This window comes from Mytilus californianus, unplaced genomic scaffold (assembly GCF_021869535.1).
Source record: "Mytilus californianus isolate M0D057914Y unplaced genomic scaffold, xbMytCali1.0.p SCAF_9, whole genome shotgun sequence".
In the NCBI taxonomy this organism is placed as follows: Eukaryota; Metazoa; Mollusca; class Bivalvia; order Mytilida; family Mytilidae; genus Mytilus; species Mytilus californianus.
This window is the reverse complement of record NW_026262745.1, coordinates 65224018-65235954: the sequence shown is the minus strand read 5'-3', so window position 1 is coordinate 65235954 and position 11937 is coordinate 65224018. Positions and strand designations below refer to the sequence as shown.

The 11937-nt window shown below is 32.5% G+C and overlaps 1 pseudogene; it reads right to left on the bottom strand.

Moving 5' to 3' along the window:
• Positions 1–2119: 2119 nt before the first annotated feature.
• On the bottom strand, positions 2120–4412 carry LOC127713950 (short-chain collagen C4-like; annotated as a pseudogene).
• Between the last annotated feature and the right edge of the window lie 7525 nt (positions 4413–11937).

Sequence of the window (11937 nt, the reverse complement as noted above, 5' to 3'; positions counted from 1 at the left end):
GTAAACTAACATCCAGATTTATGTGTAAAAAAAATGAAAATAAATATGATATACAGTAACAAAAATAAAACCTCTGAAACAAAGGCTCTTTACGTAGGACAGGCACATACAGAACATGGCGGGGTTTAACATGTTTTAGGGCGTCTTACTCTCCTCTGTTTTCAGTTTCTCTCAGGCATGTATCATTGATGTGATGCAAATCATGATTATTCCTATTGGTTTTGCCACGATTGATAGTGTCACACGAAATATTCCCGTAACAAAATTACTTTCTCCAGAATTTTGAATTGTACATTTTGTTTACTGATGAATAAAACATTATTTTAACCCGTCTTTTTAATTTGTAGTATGATGCAGAGAAACATGACTGTTTCAGAAAAAAATCCTGAATAAAGTATAAAATTGATATTTACTTTACCAAGAGACAGAGATCTGACGGAGATAGTAACAGTCTCACCTGTTCCAATCGATAAATAATTTCACCAATTAAATTGCATTGGACCACAGATATCAGTTGGTAAAATCAACAAAACTCCGAGACCAAATAACCACGTAGTCAGCACGATTAGCAATGTATATGGACAACAGAAAGGAAGAAATTATCGAATAGCTTTTGTCACTGTCTTCAAAAGGCAATGCATTACTGACTTGATAGTAAATTGTCAATTGAAATAACATATAAGGTGTTCTAAAACTGTAAAGAAAACACAATTAGCGGAAGCAATCGTCTTCATAAGCCATAATTCATTTTTTTTTTGCCGAGTAAATAATCAGTTTTTAGATAAATGGTTGTGTACAAAAACCTGTAATTCCATTGGAAGCCTGTAGTATCGAACATAATGTTCATTTTGGTATATCAAACGATAATTTTTAAACAGAGTTCTTGAATACTGTAAATTCAGAAATAATGGCGTGCTTTTATTATTGCGATTTTAAAAGAATGGACGAAAATGCGAAATTGATTATTGCAATTTCGGGAAAAGCTGCCTACAGACATATGTATCAGATATCATAATGCGACTTCTTATTATTGCGATACGCATCCAGTCGCATTTTTCGCAATAATAAAAACTTCGCAATAATTTCTGAATTTACAGTAATCGTAAGTGTTTTGTCAATAAAGCTGCCTACATCCGAATGATTTTTGGCGGTAACCTTAGGCACTCACACCACAGTGCATATTTGTTTCCGATTTTTCTCCACATTTAACGGACTTTCAAATCAATTGGCATGGGCATCACTAAAGAGACACTAATTGTCGAAATATGCATCTGGTGCAATTCAATTGTATCGTTAGTGTTAATGTACGTTATAAATTTAATGAAATGTTTTTACACTTTCACTGTTCCGACCAATCTTCCACATTTGTTATTACTTGATTGTTACCAGGAGTATACCCCGAAAACAAGCTCCGCTATTTATAATTTTCATTCTTTTTTTGTTGTTTAAAAATATGCTGTTGGAGAATTTAGCAGCAGAATAGACACAAAAAATAAGGCACTAAAGCGTATGTACATTTGATGCACTTTACTCTTATGGGAAATTAATAAAAAGCATTAAGGTAGATAACCACTACTTCAGGATCATTGAGCAAGAACAACACAAGAAAGTAGTTCCTATTGTAAACTAAACGTCACTATGCATAGCTATAACTTTACATTGTCAATTAAGTACGACAATTAATGTGACCTACCGAATTAGACTATTTGATCCTATTTACCGGGTTTGTAATAACATGAGCAACACGACATTGTCGGTGGTACATATGGAGCAGGATCTGCTTACCCTTCCGGAGCACCGGAGATCACCCCCAGTTTATGGTTGGGGTCGTGTTGCTTAGTCTTTAGTTTTCTATATTGTGTCTTGTGTACTATTATTTGTCTGTTTGTCTTTTTCTTTGATAGTCAATGCTTTGTCAGTTTATTTTTTATCTATGAGTTTGACTGTCCCTCTTGTATCTTTTGCCCCTCTTTTAAGAGTTTTGCACATGCGTTTTTTTTTAATATGATAGTTAACAAAGGTTGTTAAGACGTGTTAGACATTTACTCTACACCACATTTTCAATAGTGTTACATCACATACGAAAAGTATAAAACACATGTATCAAAAATGAATTCTTTTATTTAGAACAAACTAAACAAGTCAGTGGGTAGTTGTTCATATATGGTGGACATTTCAGAGACCCGCATACGGTAAGAACTTCATAGAAAAGTTTACCATCATGCCTCCAATGATATACTCTGGGTTTATGTCAAGACATACGTAAGCAGAAGCAGCTTCATGATCACGAAATCCTGAAGACAAATATCCATAGTATTCTACCTTCCAGCCACTGTAGCAAGTATTTTTTTCCAGGAATCATAATAACAGATGAAGCATATCCCGTTCTGCAGAGAGCACAAGGGACGTCCTCATTGATATCATTGGAGTCGAAAAAGTTAGACTCATATTCTGCACCGTACATACGACCATAATCTGACCCGCTGGTCTTTACATAATTTGGGTCAGGTGGTAAACATACATATTCAGCTGCAGAGCCTTGTTGATTGTAGTGACCACCACCTGCATAGCCTGTGAGTGTTATATGTTTCAAAAATAAAGGTAATATTTACTAAAGAAAATATTATGACATAGAAATTGTTTTCGAAATTTGCATTTACACTAAATTAATGCATTTATACAAGAACTATGAAATTTAGAGTTGAATGGGCAAAAACATATTGCATTCAAACTAGCTTTATTTTGGAATAATGTTGGAATTGATATCATTTAATCCCGTTGTTCATTTGTAATCATCACGTTTTAGCAATTTTTAACACAAATTATTGATGACCGTATTTTTGATAAAAAAGAAATGAGGATGCAGAGAATATTTTTTTTAAATGACAAAATATAAAAGGAAAAGAATAATAACAACTTGATAAAATGATTCTTAAACATGTACAGCACTGGAAGGGTCTACTTTGTTTTATTCATATTTACCTGAATAAACCAATTCTGTGTTATTATTTGGGCACTGCGTTCTTCCCCATCTTATATATGTTGTTCCAAGGCCTTAGATAAGATAAATATTGCCATAAATATTTCAGATAGAAAAGTACAGAGAAATACGTTTTTTCTGTATGATAAGATTACACTTCTGTAAATATAGACAACACAGTTTCCCATAGGAACTCCCTTTACTGCTAAAACTGTGCCACTTTTGACTTTTGAATATAAAAATAATACATATCAACTTTCTATAAGGAAATATAATTTTTTACGAATCTTCATAGTAGAAGTGGCACAGTTTTAGCCGTAAATTTAAGGGAGTTCTTATGGGAAATTGCAATGTCTATATTTACAGAAATGCAACTTATCGGGTGAAACATGTATCATATACTTTATGCATATGACCTCTACAGATACATACCATCTGAGTCCCAAGGTATTATGTTGTTATAAAAAATATATTGAAATTTTTTTGTTAGAGGACGAATTTCAATTTATCTCACTGACCCTTTAACCAGGCAAGTAAACATTGTTACAAAAAAGACTAACGAGGAAATATTTAAGCAACATTATTGAAAGTACCAATGTGCTAAAAATAGTAGAAATCGGGAGATATGTCATTCGGTATCGTGTTATCTAAAGGTACAAACTGTTACTGTTGTTGGTTTCACTGGTTTTTTTTCTCAGATTTGAACAAAATGTGCATGCAATTGTCACTTTCATGATCAACGTCAATTTGAACTCTAAATTGAACGTAGGGGACCATTTGACGCTAGATTAAGTCATGCGATTTTTGTGCACCAAAATAATCTTGTGTATCGATCTAATGAGTTAAATTAATTTTAGACCACAAAGAATGACATAAGTTAACAGAATATGCTTACTGTGAAAACTGCTAAATGAGTGTTGCAACTCTTTTATCGTCTGTTCATGTCGTTGGATTAATGACTGTTGTTGTTAGATTGATTGTTCTGTTGTTGGATTGACGTCTGCTGGTTTTGGATCAACGTCTGCTGTTGCTGAAGTGATGTGGTCTGCTGTTGGCTTAATATCAGCTGTTGCTGGTTTAATGTCTGCTGTTGCTGATGGTTTTTTTCTAGTTGTTGAATCGTTAGCGCCTGTTGTTGATTTTCGGTGGTTAGCTGTCTCACCGTAGCATTTAGTATTGCAACGACATTTTCCACTTGGTTCAGCCGATTAATCAATACATCTGGATCATTTAGCAATAATCTCTTTTCCTCTGTATTGACCAGATTAACCCTAAAAGGAAGAAAATATATTAACCATACAATCATACAATGCTCCGTGCTGAAGGCCGTACCTTGACCTATAATGGTTTATTTTTATAAATTGTAACTTGGATTGAGAGTTGTCTCATTGGCAAACATACCACATCTTCCTATATCTATCAAATGTCTCATACTAGCTGTGAAGAAATCATTTAAGTTGACACAATTTGTTTCTTATCATTTATAAGGTCACAAAGGGTCTCATATTGTTTACACGCATATAACCTGAACGTTTGACAATTACAATGTGTATATGACCTATTTTTGAAAGGCTGACTTTGTTTTGATCTTGATCTTGTATTACAAATCATGAACAATAATGACGTTTGGATACACGTACGTACACAAATTTGCAAAGGCCGTAAAAGTTCAATTTATCACAAAATATTTTTCACTCAGAAGATGTTTCGTTGAAAAGTTACCGTTGAATAAAATTAAATGTCCCGTATATGAGTATGAAATTAAAAATACCTCGTCTGTCAAATCCTTGACCATAACTCGTGTGTCGCAGTCCCGGTATATGATCCAGAATTATTTGGTATGGCAGTCGGAAAGCCTTTATTTAAAAGAAAAGCAATCCCAAAAGAATTAGATAAATTGTTTCTGGGTGAACCCTCTTACTAATTTAAGAGTTTTGTCTTAATCACTGTTAGGTAATTCATTGTTTTAGAGCAGACTGTATGTATATAAACAGGGATAGCTTTGAGAAATGAATAAAACAGTAGAAGATGTGCGAGAAGTGGTAAAAATTAGGCAGCAACTTTATGAGGGATAAAGACTATGAACGAAATGTACTTGAATTAGATATTAGTAACCACAGCATACAGCAGAATAGCGAAACACATCTGTATTACAAAGCTTAGTAAACATTTCATAAGAAAACATAAACACTCCCATGTCAAAAACAACATAACAAATGTTCGATAAAATTTCTGGGTAATAGAATATACATACTACAAAACGAACGTACAACAGAAATGAGGTCAAAATTTTAAAACTTGCTGTCAAATCTTGATTTAAAAGATCTTCTAAACTTAAGCCACATAATTAAAACAAACCTTTTGTATTTTCATTTTATTACTTGGAACAAAGTACACATATTTGTGGATAAGTGTTTATGTACGGAGGACATTTTAGAGATCCATTGTATATGCCCACAAGTGATATAGGTACATTGTATATAGGTATATACATATTCCTACATTTTCATACGTAATCTAAATGTATCAAAAATGCGCTATAAGAAATACTGCTCCCAAAGCTCTACACAAATGTTTTAATTCAGTTTAGAAATTTTTAGGTACATGGTCTCTATTTTTAAAATCAAATAAACAAGTGAAGTAAAACTGGAGGTGACATAATGTATGCACGTAGAATAAGAGCCATTTTTCTCAGAAATAGTGTCAAGTAAACATTCATTTGACACCAGAATTCATTCAGTGTAAACTAGAAGTTTTTAATGTAGAACTACTACAATCGTTATATTTTTGAGATATTGGCAATCCATCATCTTACTACGGAAGTGATTTCCTAAATTGAAATTTGCTCTGTCCTTTATTTTCTATGTGATTCTACTTTGTTGTAGTCGGTTAAATTCCTATTGTCAGTATTAAAATTTATAACCTAGTTTTAATTGTGCAAGCATTATTGTGGATGTGATTCGTTACTGTCATCAACCATCATTTATTGATTAATATCCGACGAATTGCAACTTGATAGATAAACCAACCATATTTGATTATATAGGCCAATAATAGACGGACAAACCTATCTATTTATATAGCGCTACAACCTATGCATTCCTGATAAGATCATACTGTTTACAATCTTGAAGACCAGAGTACTATTGTCGCATTTATCTACCGGGTCAGAGTACAGGTAGAACATTTATCTGACAAAATACAAATAACCTATTTATCATGTTCATAGCTTATCAAGTAAAATACTGAGGTCTACAAGGACAATAAGATATTATTTCTTTAAAATAATCTTCTAGATTGATTCAGCGTTATCATAAGTTTTCTATCTCGAAAATTCTACAACGATGAATTCATTATTCTCATCGTTTATTTTCAAAGTTTTGATAGTTTTGTATTTTTTTTTGACGGAAGGAGAACAGAAAGGCAGAACAATATTTACAAAGGAGCATTAAATACCTCTACAATAATTGAAGGTAGGTATTCAAAATTCAGGGACTAGCTTTCACTTAGTTCTCAAGAAGTACTGTCAAAATCTGTCACAATCATGCTCGTGAAAAGCAAACAGTTCTTGTTACCTTAGTCGTACCAGTCAAGTTGCTTAAACAGGTGTCATTTTAGTTTTGACTCATATTTGGAGATAGGGCATGAACGCGAAAAGCTAGACTGATAAATCGTTGCTACAAAATTGGACATATTCTTTATCATACGAGCCACAGACTGTAACTGTACAAACACTCATAATATTGTCCCTTAAACTTTCGACTTCAAATTAATCTTTATTTTGAAGTCTTTTAGAACAACAAATTTAATTAAATAAATCTTTATTAGAAATACAATGTTTGGAACATCGTATCAATTCGGAGATATATATTCCATAGACGGTAATTGCTTAGACGTTTAACATAAAAATGGAGATTTCACAATGGCAAAATAAAAGTCTCCTATTTACAAATTTAGTTCTTAGTCGATCCTGGAACTACGGCTTCAAAATTGAAACAATTGAATAATGATCTAACCAATAAATGGGGAAAAATCGCAATATCATAGTTAATTTAGATGTTCCTGTCCGTGTACGATATAATGTCCGCTTGGTTTCTATTCATTTGATAAAAAGTTGCAATATATAAGTAACAAATATAGCCTGCGTATAACTAGAATCCCATAACTGGATGCTAGTCGTAGACTCCTTGTTTTGCATCACGTTACAATAGTTTTGCCAAAAGTGTTTTATGGTAATAATTTCTATTGATTTATTACATAATGAAGATATTTACATACCTTTTAGATACTATAAATATTAGACATATCCGCAGAGCTGGTGACCAACCTTCAGAGGGAAACTGCCAAGTTTTCAAGTGGGTTGGAAGTTCTGGTGTTCACTGGTATGCCTGTTGTAATAATTGTGAAAATAACAATCCAAATTCCCATCCAGACTGTGATAGTGAAACATATCAAGGAGGCTCTAGCACTAGCTACTGTGATCATTGTGGAGAAGACAAAGGGACTGGGAAAGCTAATAAATTTAAAAATGAATTTAAATGTGGTGGTTGTGATGGCCAGGCAGCAAAACGCAAGAAGTGTAAGAAAAATGTACGAAGGATATTTAACGTGCCTGGTTTTTGTTGGGCGCATATTCAGTGTTTTGAAAAATTTTGTAAGAAAAGTTACGGCAGACAAAAACGGGATCTCAAAGATACACCTGATACCTGCTTTAATCTTCAATGTGAGCCAGGAGAAACCCCTGAAAACTGTCCGGTTGATTGTTGTTACAAGAACAATCCATCTGCTTGTACATGGAAGGATAATAAGTGCATGGCCGAATGCTGCGGTGAACCATCCTGTTGTCACACCTCCACAGGAAACATGTTAAATACAGACATATGTTCTTACATTGTATTAGTCATGGCTTTTATCTTTGTAATGTAAATATCATCTTTTCCTTTTTTTGTTTTGTTTTCATTATCTTTAAGACTTGTACTAGGAAAATGACATGGTCGACTAAAAGTGTCTTCTTTCCATCAATTTTGGGGCTTGGGTAAAATTTCCGTGATGATCTTGACTTCAACAGTAATTCATTCTGCAATAAGTGAATGTCATTTGTCGAACGCTTTATTTCAAGCTACGTATAAAATTGACCAATCAACAGACAATTCTTAGATGGAAAAGACGCAACGAAATGCATGTGGAAAAGATAATTATTACCATAGACAAAGACAAAGACTTTAAACAGGCACATGTACATGTAGATTTATAATCAGATCAATTTATGATCCATGCTAAAAGACATTCATGTACCATGTGTACCAGAAATTACTGTTCTACCAAATTCAAGTCCGATTAATAATTATTAGTGTTTCAATAGTTTGACTTGTCTGAAAATCTAATGCCTATTGTGTAACTAGATTAGAATGTCCTCAAACACATTTTACATTTACAACATTTATTAATCGGGATTTTATCAAATGATGACAATAGCTCTATAACACTTTTCCTAATAAATAATCTGGAATGTTAAAACACAATTACCAAAAAAAGAAGCTTTGCAAAAAACAAGACGAGAAAGATGATTTTGCAAAATGTAGGAATAAATGTGCTCAAAAAGAGAAAATATAAAACGACAAAGCTGCTTAAAAAATAAGTGTCCCGTGACACAGTTTGCCGACTCAATTGTGGAGTTATCTTTCTTTCACCTTACTGTCTCTCACATATTTTTCTTATCCTCACAAGTAGTGTCTAATGACTTTGAATGATAACAATCTAATGTATATGTACTGCTGATTTCTTTTTGACTTACTGTATGAGGGCTCCAAGTAAAATTTGTTAAAAATAATTGGGTTACCCTCTTAAAATAAAAAATAGTGTCATTATTATTATCATTATTACTATACCCTTCAAGGCCCGGTATCAACTTAACGTAACTGATTTAATATTTGACTAGAAATAGACACGAAAGTAGATAAGATTTAACAAGTTAAACGGTAAAAAACCCATCTGAACAGCTTAAACAAAATGGTAAGTATGTTATTTTCTTTTACAAAAAAAAAAAAAAAAAAAAATGGAAATGGCAATAAATATTTTTGTCTATAATTTTATAGGGAAAACATTATCCTGAGCTGTATAATAATGTGTAATAATTTGGTTGTTTTTTAACGACTTTTTTTACCTGTCTCTTTTTTGTCCATGTTTTCATTTTAAAAGTTTCCACCAATTAGATATTTCATCTAAATGAAACAACCAAAGCTCTCGATAATTAAACATAAGAATGGGTTTCAAAAATTATAAAACTATCTTATAGTGTATATTGTAGTTTTAAACAGTTTGCAGTGAAAGGGACGACAGGGTGGAGAGAGAGAGGAATATCACGGGATTTTTACATAGGAAGATATTTTTTCTTGTTTAGAGAATATGACTAGGAGATAAAAGATGTATGAGGTAAAAGGAACAGAGGGGAGAATATTCCCTCACCCCCTCTGTAACTCAAATTTTGTATTATGTCGTGAAAGCAGTTTGAACTAAAGGAAACTAGAATATATTCTATAAGTTAAAACACTCTGTCAATATTGCAATTTTAATATGATTGCGAATTAATTCGCTAGAATTTCATCAAACACAATTTTCTTGATAGCCTATATTCATGGCCCTCAATGCTCTTCGACTTCGTACTTTATTTGGCCTTTAAAAGAGGGATGAAAGATACCAGAGGGACAGTCAAACTCATAGATCGAAAACAAACTGACAACGCCATGGCCAAAAATAGACACATAATAGTACAGATGACACAACATAGAAAACTAAAGACTAAGCAACACGAACCCCACTAAAAACTGTGGGTGATCTCAGGTGCTCCGGAAGGGTAAGCAGATCCTGCTCCACATGTTTTGTGGATTCCTGCTTCACTGATGAGTCTTTTGTAACGAAACGCACGTACGGCGAAAATACTAAATATCAATCCTGGTATCTATAATGAGTTTAATTATTCATAAAGAGCAGGTTTCGATTCACAAAATGTATGAATTGGGATTTTATCAAATGATGTCCTTTACTAAAATGACACAGTTTGCCGACACTTTTATGGCGGATTTAAACTTTTTTCACCCAGCTGGCTCTTCTATCACATGTTTTGTTATCTTCACATGTAATGTCTATGAATGTGTATACGTTTGTCCTTTTAAATTTCTCTGTTTATAATTTAATACCCCATAAGTCCTCTTTCGTTATAAAATTTACACATTTCATTTGATATTTAATTAAACATAGAAACGAAAGTAGATTTAACTTTTTTAACGGAAATACCCATCTGAATAGCTCAAACAAAATGGCAGGTATGTAATTTTAAAACTGAAAAATATCAAACATATATTTGTCATCATTTGTTATCGTGTTATATTGAAAGAGAAATTAAATCAAATTTTACAAAAGTTTGCACGTCGAATTTCAAAACAAATATTTTACCAATGTAACAAAGGCAAGAAATATTAAGAACATACCCCTAATAAAATTCCGCAAATTAGAGAGAAAAAAAATTAATTAATAACCATTTCTATTGTCTGTTTCAATACATAAAATTAATAGCCTATTCGTACTTTTATATATTATTGTGGTATATATCATACGCCATACACGTTTAAATGCTTAATATTATTAAAAATGATTTTGTGGCAAACTTGGCGATACTATAGAAAGCGGCATAACTCTTTCACTTTATGCTGGAGAAATGCTAATACTAAGTAAGTTACTTCCCCTGTTATTATCTGATTTCAATGGCTTTTCAGTTGCAGATAGAAAGTGGTAGGAAAATTTGGAACTGAAATTATACCCACCACCCCTCCCTGGTTAACTCATTTGGATAATAAATTATTTTTAAATCATTTTAAATTTGAAATATTTTAACTTTGTTTAACTGCGGTATTGTGTATATTCAACATTCATTTGATAAGGCACATACATATTTTTACTTTGTTATAGAAAATGTCACTGTTATATTCGAATGAAACCTTATCTTTGATAGGCAAATGTAACCCTATCTTTGATGGGATGGGTCAATAAGGTTTTGTCATTATAAACATATATGTTGTTTATCAATATGATTTATTGATCTAATTATACATGTTTTTCATTTTGTTGCTTCTTCGTCATTTGAATAATAAATCACAGTTTTTAATTCATACATATTGTTTTTTTTTGTCATTCCATCAGACAGAGCAAGCCTGTCTGCGTTGACAAAAAAAAAAGATAGTACGACTATTGAACTCTGTGAAGGGGTTATGATTGGTTATGATTTTACGCTAAAAATATTCTGATTCTCAAATTTGAAGAAATAAATATTGTAATCAGAGAGAATTTTATGATTGAGAGTTTTTGCAATTAAGTTTAATGCAGTTCTAAATATATAATGTTATGCTTGCGCAGTACTGTGACGAAAAGATGCAGAATGAAAAAAAGTCCATTATCCCCTCTTCATTAAAATGAAATGGTCGTTTCTTTATATGATTTAGGGATGTCAACTAGTACTACAGTATTCGAGTATCGCTCGGTAGTACCAAGTACCTAAAAACAAAACCTATACTCGACTGATCGGTTTCCTGTTAGAATATAACTGTCTCCTTAATACGAATTTGATCTTCTCGAGAACCTCTTTCCCGATGTTTCTAAAAAGTAAGAAGCCATCACTGATAAATCATGCAAGCATATAAAAACATTTTGGTTCGAATGCTTGTGATAAATTAATAATGCCTCCGAGATTATATGGTTTATATCTAGGCTAACACTTTAAACTACACATATCATATCCATTACATCACATCCATGACATCGGTACCGTCAGACCAATTATTTTCGTCCGCAAGACTGTTATTTTGGAAGTTGCAAAATCGACTGTCCCCAATGAGAGTTGACAAGAAAATATTTCCAAATAACTACATTCGTTGCATCCCCTGGTGACCCTCAGTGTATAATTA